The sequence below is a fragment of the Solanum lycopersicum genome, chromosome 12 (genome assembly GCF_036512215.1).
Source record: "Solanum lycopersicum chromosome 12, SLM_r2.1".
NCBI classification, from domain to species: Eukaryota; Viridiplantae; Streptophyta; class Magnoliopsida; order Solanales; family Solanaceae; genus Solanum; species Solanum lycopersicum.
In genome coordinates, this window is record NC_090811.1 from 36280887 (window position 1) to 36295120 (window position 14234).

Here is a 14234-nt window from a genome sequence, read left to right on the forward strand (position 1 = left end):
CTGCGTACATCATTGTGTATTGTGTAGTGGCAGCCTTGTCGGCTTGAGTATGATATTATGCTTTGGATAGTGGCGGCCTTGTCGGCTCGAGTATGTTGTTACGGTTGAATGGTTATGACTACTTATGAGACAGGTCCACTTTATATATATATATATGGCGTTGGGGTTGTCTTGATTTGATTAAATTCCATATTGTCTTAGTTTCAGTTGGTTATACTAAGTAGGTTTGTATGTGAGTGTTAAAAACAGGCTCTAGCCACGGCCCATTGGGTTTGGTCGTGACAAGAAGTATGAGATACTATACCTCCAAGAGATTGTGAGGATGCATGGTATCCCTTCGTTCATCATACCGGATAGAGGTGCGAAATTCAATTCTCGTTTTTTGAGGTCTTTTCAAAAAGGGTTGGGTACTCAAGTGAAGCTTAGCACCGCTTTTCATCCCCAAACAAATGGTCAAGAGAAGCGTACCATTAAAAACCTAGAAGATATGCTAAGATCTTGCGTTATCGATTTTAAGGTAAGTAGGGACAATCACCTACCTTTGATTGAAATCTCCTATAATAATAGTTATCACTCAAGTATCTCCATTGCACCTATTGAGGCACTCTATGGTAGGAGATGTAGGTTTCCAATTGGGTGGTTTGAGGCTGGTGAGTCGTCACTCCTTGGTCCCATTATGATATATGAGGCTTTAGAGAAGGTTCGGCTAATAAATGATAGATTGAAAATGGCATATAGTCGGCAAAAGTTTTATGCCGCCCTTACTAAAAGAGATCTTGAATGTGAGGTAGGGGATAGGGTATAGTTGACTATCTCATCTATGAAATGGGTGATGAGATTTGGCAAAAAGGGAAAGTTTAGTCCACCAATATATGGGTTGTTATGAGATAGTGAAACCAATCAAGAAGGTGGTTTATGAGTTTGAGTTGCAAAGTGAACTAGCCTCGGTTCACCCCGTATTTCATGTATCCATGCTTAGGAAGTATATAGGTGATGCCGTATCCATACTCCCGCTTGAAGGGTTAGGTGTGGATGAGAGCCTTTCCTTTGAAGAGGTTTCGGTAAAAATTCTAGATCGCCAATTCAAGAAATTGAGGAATAAAAAGGTGGCCTCTGTAAATATTTGATGGATAAACCACCTAGCTGAGGGAGTAACATGTTGAGGCCGAGGTAGATATGAAGTCCCGTTATCCTCATCTTTTTCCTAACTAAGGTTAGTTGTTCCTATTAATAAGAGAGTAATGAATAAATTTGAATTTAACTTGTTTTGCAAAAATATGCATATTCATGATAAAAGGTTCATGTTAGAGTAGGTCTTCATATAAATATGCTTATATGTTTAACTTTCACTTATTGGTGATTTTGTGTATAGTTGTTCTCATGAAATGGTATTGAGCATGTGTAATGTGCCTTGAACTAAGTCTTTGCATAAGTGACTCTTGATTTTATGTTTAGTTCATGATTGATAATGAGAAGGTAGTTCATCGTGTTATGATGATGAGATCTAATGTGTTGTTACTTGATTTTCTATGTGTAATGCCATGTTTATATGTTGAATGAAGCTGAGTATTACTCCTATGAGATGTGACTCATGATGATTATGCATTTTTGTAGGGTTTCTAGCATTGAGACTATCCCTTACTCATAAAAAAGAGATTTTAGTGTCTTTCAGGAACCAATGTTACCAAGGAGGGGATAATGTAACACTCCGAAAATGCATGACTTGGTCTTGAGTCTCACATAATGAACTAAACTCTAAAACACTGTTTATAAGCCTAAAATAAGGTATTGAAACTAAATAGGAAGTATTAGAACCTGAACATCAAGGGATGACCATGACATCCCGAACTAGTGCAAGTTGAACTAGTAAACATCCTTAGGTCTTGTGAAGGTTTGCTAGTGTCATATGAAATCTAAAACTTGTGAAAAGACTTTAAATAGGAAAAATAAAGTAAATAGGGTAAAAACATCTAGGTCCGATACCCCAAAGATAACCTTAGGGTTCCACGAAGGGACCCACCGTTGGCCAAGCAAGATGCAAAAAGGCAGCAAAAAGTCGCACAAGTAGGGAACCAGTTGCGGACTTGGTGCAACCATGGAAAAAATGTTTATCTGCGATGTGGACACATCGCGGAATGCGTTGGTTCAGAAATTAAATATTGTAATGATGACTTAATTAAAAGGTCAACTTAAGTGAGGGGTCTTTTGGGTATTTTAGGGGAGGGTTATAGATTTATTTTAAATAAGATTTTCACCATAATTTACCACTTAAATAAAATCCCCAAATAAAAACCCAAAATCTCTCCCTTCTCTCTACTTTCTCTCTCTATTCAACCTCCATTGAAGAAGTTTTGAAGCTTGAAGAAGAAGACCGAATTCCCAATTTTACTACTCAAATTAAAGTCTAAAGTCTTGATTAACGTATGGTTTATTTCACTCTTGAGATTCCTTTCCTCAAGATGTCCTTTCGAAGAGGTTATCAAACTTTCCCCAAACTAGGGTTTTTCTCTTTACATGGGTCATCTTATAAAAATGAAAATAGGAATCACTTGTTATGAATTATGGTCAATCAACGTTTTTTATGTATCTATCCATGGTTAATTCAAGTTATTCACTCAAGATTCTTATGGACCATTGTCTTTCCACAATCTCATGAAAATCTTGAATTGATATGGTTAATGGGGGACATAATGAATATGTTAATTCACTATATTGATGTTACTTATGTAATTGCTTCTTGAATTTACCTTAATTATGCATTGGCTATTGATTATTTGCTAACTGAAGTATGAAGACAATGAAAGGGCAAGAAGGTGTGCATATTGATTATTCTTGAATTCAATTACGAAGTATAAGTTACTTTGATTGTAATACTTCTATGTCTAATGTGTGGCTGTGATGTTGATAACAATTATTCCTCATCCTAAACCCTAGAGTATTGAATTAGTTTTGAAGCATGCAGGTATGTAATAGTATGATTATTATATGATTGAAAGTAGTTTCTCATGAGTATAAAAAGTGTTGAGTGGAAGGTTTACTCACTTGTATGTTGTTTCAAAAGTGAAAGAATAGTTCTCACTTATGAATACCTATGAGCTATTCTGATGCGAGGGGTCTAGAAGAGACAAATGTGATCTTGTATGATGACTACTAAAGGGAATAAATGCTTAGCAACGAAAGGGAATTTAAATGAGAATGATTTCTCACGTTTAGCAAGTCCGTCCTCCCAGATGGGTTTCTTCATGATTAGTAAGTCCAGATTCCCAAGATGTGTGTTTTCTCATGAGATGGAAACCTCCACGTTAGTATTTCAAGGTTTCTAGTAACAATCTCCATGACTCTTAGCTATATGCCTACATAGGAATATAGCTTAGTGGATCAACCTATATAGATATGTAAGAATGGTTGCACTTTAGGCAAGTGTTAACCTCTCTTTTTGTCTGGGAGGAGAACACATGATTCCATGTAGATCACATGGTCTCATGTTGATTATTGCACTTCTTTCCAAATTAAAAGTAAATGAATCAGTCGAGTATATAAACTATTATTAGGGCTTGTCTAACAGGTTATTACATAGGGTGAGGGAGGGTATGACACTTCTCTTACTCATTGCACATGTGAGATCCTAAGGGATGGTCTTAGTTGTGTTCTTGAATGATTTAGTTGCTTACATTTTATGTATGTCAAGTTTATATAAACTTATGAATCAAACTTGTTATAGGAAACTATGAAGTTATGTTTTATGCATGTAGTAAGTGGCTTATTGTGATGCTTAACTTTTGATAGAATTATGGGGTTCGATTCTTGGCATCGCGTAAGTGTTACTTATATGTTAAGTAAATTTCATGTTGGGTATGCTTATAATGTTCCTTATATGTGTATGTTGAATTAATTGAAACTAAGCATCGTTTTGACTAAATTGTGCCTTTTCTCATGCATTTCTTGATTTTATGCATAGGAACAATACATAGTACATGTATTTTCTACTAACCCATATTTCTTCCTATTTCCCCCAACAATTTAGGTTTGGTCCATTGAAGTATATTGAGGCTAAATCAAGAAGGCTTGGACTAGTTTCTCCAAGTTATGGTAGGTTCTCAATGTACGGTGATGTTACCTTTTCATATTCACGCTTTGTAATAGTGTTGTCTAAAGACATTGTTCATTGCTTTATCATTTAAGACATTGATGTAGCTTATAGTGGCATAATGACTTTGTATCGGCTATGTCCAAAAATTGTACTCCCTTAGATGATTAATGTGAGATAAAGTATTACACTAAATTTTCACGTATTGTTTATGTTATCTAGAAGAGAAGCCTAAGTAATCTTCATATATGAGGAGTCTATGTAAACTCCCTACATTTTGAATGCGAGAGGTCTATGTAAACCTCACTAAATATATTCAAAAAGTTTTAATTTTTCCATATTTTATATTATGATATGTAATGATGAATACTAAGATGCTAATCTTAGTACTCTCCGAGCACAAACAGTCGGTTACGTATAGGGGGTGCTCTATCGAAAAGAGTAGGTAATGTAGCTTATGAGTTTGACCTATTACAAGAGTTAGCCACGGTTCATCCGGTGTTTCACATCTCCATGATGAAGAAATACATGGGTGATCCTTCTTCATTGATCATACCAACAGAAGATATTGGGATCAAGGATATGGTATCGAATGAAGAGATTCTGATTAATATTCTAGATTGCCATGTTCGTAAGTTGAGGACTAAATAGGAAGCATCAATTAAACTCCTTTGGATGAACCAATTTGTTGAAAAAGTTACTTGGAAGGCTAAAGAGGATATGAAGAAGAGATATCCACATCTCTTAGAATCCATAAAATTTCCAAATCAAGGTACTAATCCTTTTCTTGATATTTTATTTATAAGTTGGCATGTTGTAATTGCATAGCTTGTGGGGAGTTTGAATTGAATATTACATGTTACACCCTTAGCCTACTAAGAGTAATATCATTCGAGGACGAATGATCCCAATGGGGAGATATTGTAACATCTCGCAAGTTCAAATAACTAGGAAGAAGTTAATAATTGGAAACAAGGAATTTTGTAAAGAATTGAAATATGGAAATTTGCGTCAGTTAAGTTAAGAATGACTTTTTTTATACAATTCAAACGACCATAATCCGTGATTAGGATGAGTTAGGTGTGTTTCCAGATACCTCAGTAAAGATTCTTGAATAATGCCACTAAGTTTGCATGATTCTGATTCGTATGAGTGAGATATTCCCTTTTGAAGTTGGGTTGTTCGAAAAAGGAAAGTCCAATTCGGATTTTAGAGGGTAATTTGGTATTTTCTGTACAAACTTAATTAATTCTTTTTTGTAATACCTTTAAGATCTAAACTGATAGGATTAGCTTACACTTTTGAAATTAGAGTGATGGTTTTTGGAGACAGAACGCAAAAAAATAGGAGAAGGGAGAAAAAAGTTTAACATTCATCAATGTCTTGAAGATTTACTTGTGGATTTCATGAAGGGGTGATCCCTACGAGGTATGTAGATACCATAACATTGAGTTAGTTCACTCACGTGTTAATCATAATTTATTTAAGTGAATTTAAGTGTCTAAAAGTTTAGAAATTGAATTCTTGATAGGTTTGTTCAAGTTCCTTTATGTTCTTTGTTCGTTCAAATTGTTGAAGAGTTGTTGGTTATTGATTAATTTTCTCGGGTGCAATTTCGAGTTGAATATAGTTTATATTTAAGATATAATAATTGTAAGTGTGTGGGGAAAGAACTAAATTGATTTTGAGGGTCTAGAGTTGATAATGAAGAAGAAAAATCAGGGAGCACTTTGAGGGTCCTTGCATATCACGCCTCTTAGAGCCCCGAAAAGGGGTCTCTAAATGTTGATTCCTAGGGAACCGTGCTAGAATGAGATCCCCAACCTTCTCTCTAAATTTCTACGGATGGAGACCCTCACTTCACAGACTGATAAAGACGCCACTATTTCCCATTTTTTCCCCATCTTTTCGTACTAGTTCCTTAGTGATGTACCTATGTTTTATTGTAGATTCAAACACTCTAAGGTGAGTCTTAATATCATGAAATCATCCATAAACATGAAATCCTGAACCTTGAATCCATATTTCAAGTCAAGGAAAGTTAAGAGTCAGGTTTGAAAGTTAGAAGCAAGTCAAAGAGAAAGTTATAAAGTTTTTCAAAGTCTTTCACAAATGTTTAAATTTTTTATAAGACTTAAATTTCATGTTGAGTAAAAAGTGAAGATCATTTTTTCAAGAAGTATATGGAGACTATGTATTCCTAAAAACTTTTAAAGTGTTTTCACATTTGAGCATGCAATGGAATTTTGATTCAAAGAGATCTTTTAAGCTATGTTTTGAGTAATTATCTCAAACCAAACAAAAAAGATTGTTTTAAAAACATATGAGCTAAGTATATTTTAGAAGTAGTATTGATCACCTATATGGGGATGCAAGTTCATATTAACTCAAGTCTCTATAAACTATGTAGACATCATGGGTAGTAAAGGATCATAATTTTTAGATTACTCATTAAAATGATGTTGGCATAGAGTAGTGTATCCACTTAGTTAAGGCGTTCTATGTAATGTCTGGCAGCGTGGGCAAGACAATGTATCACCACTTAGGCTCATAATAGTAGTTGTTGGTTAGCTAAACTCAAACATAACATATATTACTTTATTATATGAGTAAAATTGAGTTTGTTATTTAATTTATATTAACAAACTAAGTTGCTTTCCAATGTTTTACAAGCGTAATATATATTTAATGTATTTTGTTATTTTACATTGAGTTAAGTTGTTCATGATTTGAATATAGCCAAGGTAAGTGTTCATTCCAGATTCTTTTCACGCTTAAGTTGTGTTTAACATTCCAACATGCATACTCGTACATTCAATAAACTCATGTCAGTTTGCCTGCATCATCTGATGATGCAGACGCAAGTAACCTGGATCAACACCCACGCCTCGTTGATCCAGTTTAGCACTCAAAGTCACATTGGTGAGACTCCACATTCCGGAGGACTCTTTTACTTTGTTTTTAGTATTTAATTGTTAGGCTAATCGAGTTTCTTGCCCAACATCCCTCATTGTTTTAGAGGCTTCATAGACAGTTAGTTGTTAAGTGTTGTTAAATTATCACCCAGATGTTGTTTAAAGGAATAAGTTGTCATTTTGGCCAAGTTTCATATCTTTTTAAAGTTATGTTTTTTGATTATTAGTTAAGTTAAGTCTTACAATGAGTAAGTAAATCAGGCCAAGGGTTCGCTTGAGGCCAACAATGGTTCTCGAGTGTCACCCACGTCCAAAATGTAGGCTCTGGACGTGACAAAGACAACCCATTTTATTTCAACTTTATATTTATTTATTTATTTATTCATTTAAATATAAAAGTAAGAAAGCTATTTTAAAGCTTGTCAACAATGTAAAGGCCTTCTGAAAAAAAACATATTTTCACATAGCACAGAACATTTTGGTCTATAGTGGGTAAACATTTTGGATTCAGAAGGTTAAATGCACATGATGCAAATAAAGATAGACTACCAGGGAAAGTTTTGCTTGGTTAAACCCTTTATAAAAAGATGTCTAGACTACTTTAATTGAGTGGACAACTCAAGCCAGGAAGGGTCAACATATACGTAGCTGAGATATTCCACTTAACTTGTGGTCCAACCCCGCCCAAAAAGTGTTACTAATCTTGAACGAGGAGTGTAACCGCACACTGGTCCATGAAATACAGAAGCCCTAGGTAATTTACTCGTACACACGGTGTATAACGAAAATCAAGAGACGCATAAGGTTTGCAAAAGAATAAAATTTATATACAATAACACAACCTAAAAATAATGAATCATTGAAATAGCACAATTAAGAAACAAACACAATTTATCCGAATAATCAAAATATCTAAATGTAGTGAATATACAAAGTTTGAATTCCAAAGAAGTTCTTTGGCGGAGTCGCGATATCTGTCACATCACTTCATTTTTTTTACAATATTTAAGGATGCGACGGGTTTCTTAAAATAAAGAAAAAGAAAAAAAATTAAACTCGTGATACGCTCAAATTATAACTCCCTAAAGAAGCATAAGGGGTCATTATCAAGTAAAGAATCAAACTAGTAGGCAGGGGTCGATCCCATGCAGAAAATTGTTTAGACTTAACTTTAACCCATAGTTATATCTTTTTAGTTAAGGTAATTTGGAAAAAATTAAGTAAAGGGGGGGGGGGTTGTAAAACAAATTTATTCAATTTTGTGATTATCCAGTGAACAAAAGTAGACTTTCGTTGTTATCAAGATGAGAAAGTAACTAGGGTGTGGGTGTTATCCATAAGTTCATAACGCGGTATTCCTAGTAGTAGCAATCCTTTCCTAGTGTATTACATGCAGAGTAATAAGTTAGATATCTCTAAATTCTTGGTCCACTATATAGAGAATTTCACCCCTCACCTTGGTTGCTACGTGTCTTTACCTCATATTTGACATCATAATCAATATATGGCTTAGTTATTACTTCGCTATAATCGACACTAGCCTATTAGATAGTATCACACTAAATATATGTTGATAATTCTTTTCTTGTTATCTACCTCCTTGCTACAACAATTATCAACGACGCGACTTCTAACGTGTGCACTCATTAAAAAAACTTCTGTTCAAAAGAATTGTCGATACATGTAAAAACACCATTCAAGAATTGCTTAATTACTAGTTATACTTTGTTATTCACTCATGGTTCACAGAACTCTAGTTGTTGATTTAACTACCCATATTAGAAAGAAAAAAGTTCATGGTTGTAGAAAAAGAAATCATGAATCTACGTAATAAGAATAGTAAACCCAGAAGTTGCACTTGAATTTCAAACCAAAAGCTTTAAAACCAAATATGAAAATCAATTATTAGCCAAAGTTTCAAAGTTTGATATCCAAAACATAAAGAAGATTAAGAGTAATAGTTGTTACCCCCCAAAAATGAGGTTTAGTTCCCTATTTATAGAAAATAAAATCCTATTAAAAAAAGAATTCAAAAATTAAATGATTGTTAAGACACGTGACTTAAGTCGACGAGCCCAACTCACGGGCCATCGATCGATCGACAGTCTGTGGTTTGCTTTCATTATCCAAGACATATGAAAATAATTCAACCACTAAATTGCATCTTCTCTGAATCAAATGCAGACTAACAAAAAAGTTTGTCGTTCCATCTAGAACCCGTTGATGATCTTCGTGTCTCTACATTTAGAATCTTCAAGTATCAGGTACTGGAACCATCGTAGTCGCAAACTACGGTTCACCAGTACGGTCCATTGATCAATCGATGGACCATCGATGCTAGTCATTGTTCCACACTTTATCATAATTCTCTTATTTCCTCAAATGCCTGAGCTATTCAAATGTGATCATTACCTACAGGGCATCGATTGAACGAAGGACCGTCGATTGCCTCCATAGTTCTTTCTTTACACTTTTTCAATTTTCTTCATCATTTTCTTCCTGAACATCTTTCTTGCAAAACAAGACACAATACTTGTTAAAACAAATACAAAATGGCTCTAGACACACACAACTTTTAAATGAAAAACATTAGAAATACCATGAACTCACACTAAATCAACACCCTCAACTTAAATTTGTTGTTTGTCCTTCAGCGACACATTATGGTCCTACACGACACTTTCCAAGAAGTAGGCCATTTAAGCTTGATCAATCCATGGATTTTTGAAGATCTATGCCTCAGCTGCGCCGAGCTAACTCATGACAATCATATCATGACACGAATTCACCATGCAATTGATTCCTCTACTTTTTTCCCTCTCACAAAAGGACCAATTTTCTCATAATGTAACTAGTGTCATCACTTCAAACAAAATTCTTAATTTTTACATAGTGATTATGAATTTAGGGTACAAGGATATATTTCAACAATCACGCTCAGGAATAAATTCAAATACAGTTTGTGCTTTACAACATAGGATTGCCCGTATCTTCGCTGCTTAGGTTCACCAAACTAAACCCTAGGATCACAGTAGATTTTCTTGTCTTGTAACCTAGGCTCCGTGTCAGGTGTGATACATTTGGGTACATTTAGTGACGATTTTCCCCTCCTTGACATTACAACTAGGCTTTCCACCTTTTTTTGATTGTTTTGATGCCCTATTTCTTTTCTCTTCTTTCCTTTGACTCATTTCAAACTTAGCTGTAAATTTCACTTTTGTATTTTTTTCTCAAAAACAATCTCTTTTCTTTATTTTACTTTTTTCTTATTATTCATTTCAACTATTCCTTTATTTTCACCAAGTCACATATATATCATACTTATGATTTTCTTTTCAACCTCCAACTCTTTTCACACACATTTCGGGTCTTCTCTCATAATAGTCACCCTCAACTTATGGCTTTTTCACGAGTCGAGCTGCACAATACGCGACGTCGGATAAAGTCCAAGACGAGGTAACTTTTTCATTAGCCACCCTTAACGTAGGTTTTTCACCTAAGTCGAGGTTCACATGTACAATGAGGGACTGGGGCCAAAACATTAGATCCTGGGAAGGTGAGTTAGAAAGAAAATGGTCTATTAAAGGCTCAAAGTATTTGGATCAAAAGAAACATTCACTTCTTTTGGTCAACTTCTTTTTAGGCTAGTTGTGGAATATTATGAACAAGGGCATCTGATCACTTCATAGATTCTAGAGCATATTCCCTTAACAAGACTAACAGGGAAAGTTCTAGTTAGGCACCAACTGTTGAATAGCATATATCTCACACTTTGTTGGCACATCATTGGAGTATCAGATTATCAGAATTCTGAGTTTACGCTTTAGTTACAGGTTATGTATTCGTGCATTTTCATGCCATTATTAGAGCTAACGCATTCAATTTTACTAAGCCTATACATTCAAGCACTAAAAGTTGACTGGTATCATTTTTTTTATTATCCATCAGGCTTCACTACTTCATGTTTCTACATATACACATACTAATATATATCGGTTCAACAAAAGTTTAGGCAGTCTCTTAGTGAAAAAGAACACACCTAAGATATTCCTAAGAGAGGATACTGAGTTGGGCTACTCATACTTCACCCAATCACTCACGTTCCATTTAGCCCTACCCCAAAAAAAGAGAATGCAGTTGTCCCCAATGCACAAGAAATTATAGAAATCATAATGGTAGGTAAAGCAAACATATGGGGCATAGAGGTGACGACCTATCAATAGCTAGGCGGGTCTGGTTTCTCGAAGCCCGTATGGTCTGCAATCGGGTCACCATTAGTAGTGCTCACATATCCAAAGATGAAACCATCAATAGATCCATCCATCAATACAGCCATGGAACTAGTTGCCCCAACACCTAACTTTTGCACAATCATCTAGAATATCTCTTTATACACTATCAAGGCCTTTCTAGCCTTTTCCACCAGCGTTCACTCACTTTTGTTGGCACACAACTCATTATCAGCCTCAGCGGTGCGGCTAGAATGGTGCCTCTTAACACAAACACGTGGTTCAAGCCCTGTCTCTGCAGGTGCCTTGAACAAAGCCTCAAGAACAGTATCTTCAGCTAGCTCTCTTGGGCATAGTCTGACTCAGTCTCTCGCATTTCGAAGATGGAATCAATATAAGATCATAGGCTAGCCAACCGAGTCTGTTAAACAATGATATTTGTGGGGGGGATGGTTGTTCCAGATATTTCATTTCAAATGCATTCAGGCATTTGTGAACCGCCTAAATCTGCTGCTCTATTTTCTTGAAATTCCTCATTTCAATGCGGTCCTCAAACTCTTCTATTGATTTTAGGCATCCATAGTTGTATATGATGGAGAAGGGTTTCCATCTAAGCCTCTAGCTTTTGAACTCTAGCCAAAGGAATTACCGTTGCAGTTGGTGTGGACCTCAAAGAGTTGGGGTTCCTACTGGCGGCATGAGAAGAATTGTTTAGGTGGGATTGGCATGCTCAGGTATGGAGGATTCAACACCTTGTGTCTGCCCCACCATGTCTTCAAGTTTGTTGTCTAATGGAGAGACCTCTATCCCAGGCCCTCTGTAGGAGCCACCACATTATCCTCATCATTTATGAGGCCTATATCTAATTTTTTGATAGGGCGACGAAGTTTATCACAGTTCCAAATTGGTAGTCCCGTGTCTGTGCACATCTAAAAGACAAACATGGAAAGAGGTAAGTAGTGGAGATCTTGAATGTCCTCTCATGTATATTTGCCAGCATCATTTGCGCAAAGTCAATCTCTGACCCTGCAACCAGTGCTGCCACCATGACTGCCCTATCCTACGTGAGTATGTTTTCGGTCTTGGTAGGTGATACTCTATTTCAGACAAACAACTTAAAGTATTTGGCCACAAAGTTCACTGTAGCCTTCTTAATGAACACTTGGGGTGGTATGACCCAGTCAGCTCGCTCACCATCTACCACAATGTATTGGGCTAGCCACATTTTTAATGTTTCCCGCTTCTCGACACTTCTCTAAAAATCACCTCTACGGACTATGTACCACCTATAATCAAACTCCGTAGTGTTGAGGCTCTAGTCTGGACTAGATGTGTAGTCATATAAAAATCGGTGGATGGTTGATCTTGAGATGTCTACTCAGCATCTTTGAACCATCAAGGAAGTGAGAGGATCCTGTTATGCGGGTTTTGTCAGCTTATTGATAGACCCTCAAAATGTGGCAGCATAGGAAGCGTAGAACTCCCTCATAATATCCTCGTTCTATAAGCCCATATCTTGTGGCCATTAGTAACACTTGTGGAGGTTGAATAATTGAAGAACTTTGGACACTGTGTGGAGGCTCTAAGTGAGGACTTTACGTTTCTCAACAACCAGTCGAGTCATCACCCCCTTGTCATCGGTCGTCTTGGAATCTTTGTAGATATACAATTGCCATTTGACATCACCATTTTTGTTAACCAATTATCAGAGGAGGGTAATCTATTTGGGGTGCTAGTATAAGTTCCAAGATAGTGGCCTCATCAGAATAGGATTTATGTTCATAATCTCCTGATCTGGTGACTCCATGAGAGTTTGAACCCGAATGCGGTGGATGACTTGGGCCCTGAATATTGTGAAGATTTTGATCCTAAATTAGTGGTGGACTCGAAGCCAGACATTAAGCCACTTATTGAACTGGAGGTAGCCTCAGTTGGTTAGTCGTTAAGTGTGCACTCCTCATCAGATGGGGAGGGAGTGACTACGTTGCGATTCACCTTCTAAGGGTTCCTCTAGTGGCTCGGAATGATGTCACTGGTGTTTTTATGCCCGAAGAAACGTAGGCTGGATCCCTCTCGGTGTCAGTGTGTTCATCTATCAACTGATAAGAATCGACTTGGATTTGCAACTTTTGGAGTGGAACACTTGCTTTTTTAGAGCCATGGTACCTGTGGAGCAATTGTTAGTACAAAAATAACTTACAACACACTCAAAAGAAATAAAAGTAAAAAAGCACGTAGGCTGCAGTTTAGGTTGACGGGCCCCATCCATGGTCTGTAGATTGATCTACAGTCCTTGAAACCCTTCTATCAACTAGGTGGGTTGAAACATCCTCTCCAATATAAACAACGGAGGTACAAAATGTCTCATCAATTAATCGGAGAAATGTAGTCCACATCCATCGTTTGAAACTTGTTCTTAATCTTGGGTGTTGAAAACTATGCACCCTCTCGACAGTCCATTGATGAAATGATCATCCGTAGATGGGATCTTGTAACTGAGGCCTTTGCTAGATTTTAGGCCTTTTTTAGTTCAAATTTCAATTTTATTTAGTGAATATTTTTAATACCAATAAATTATATTGTACTTCTCAACATATCATATGCTCGTTTGTCATTCCTAGGTTTTCGATTTCGTACAATTTCTAACCCTAATTTGTATAAAGTATGGAACCCTAGGTTGAGACTTAAATCTAGACTTAGACACAAATATTTTGGGTAATTACCATACTACACAATCATTAGCCATCATAACAAGGACAATTACTAGTAAGATATTATTATGCAATGTTAATTGATAGAGTCCCAATGTCAAGCTCCCACTCCTGATTTCCTATATTCAACTATGAATGCAAATTTAGATTTAGGGGAAGTCGAATTACCATTCACGCAATGATGATTGGTGTGATTATGTGGATACAATGTTATTGCTGACATTTTTGTTGTTGTTGTTGTTGTTGACGTTGTTATTGTTGTTGTTGTTGACGTTGTTGTTGTTGTTGTTGT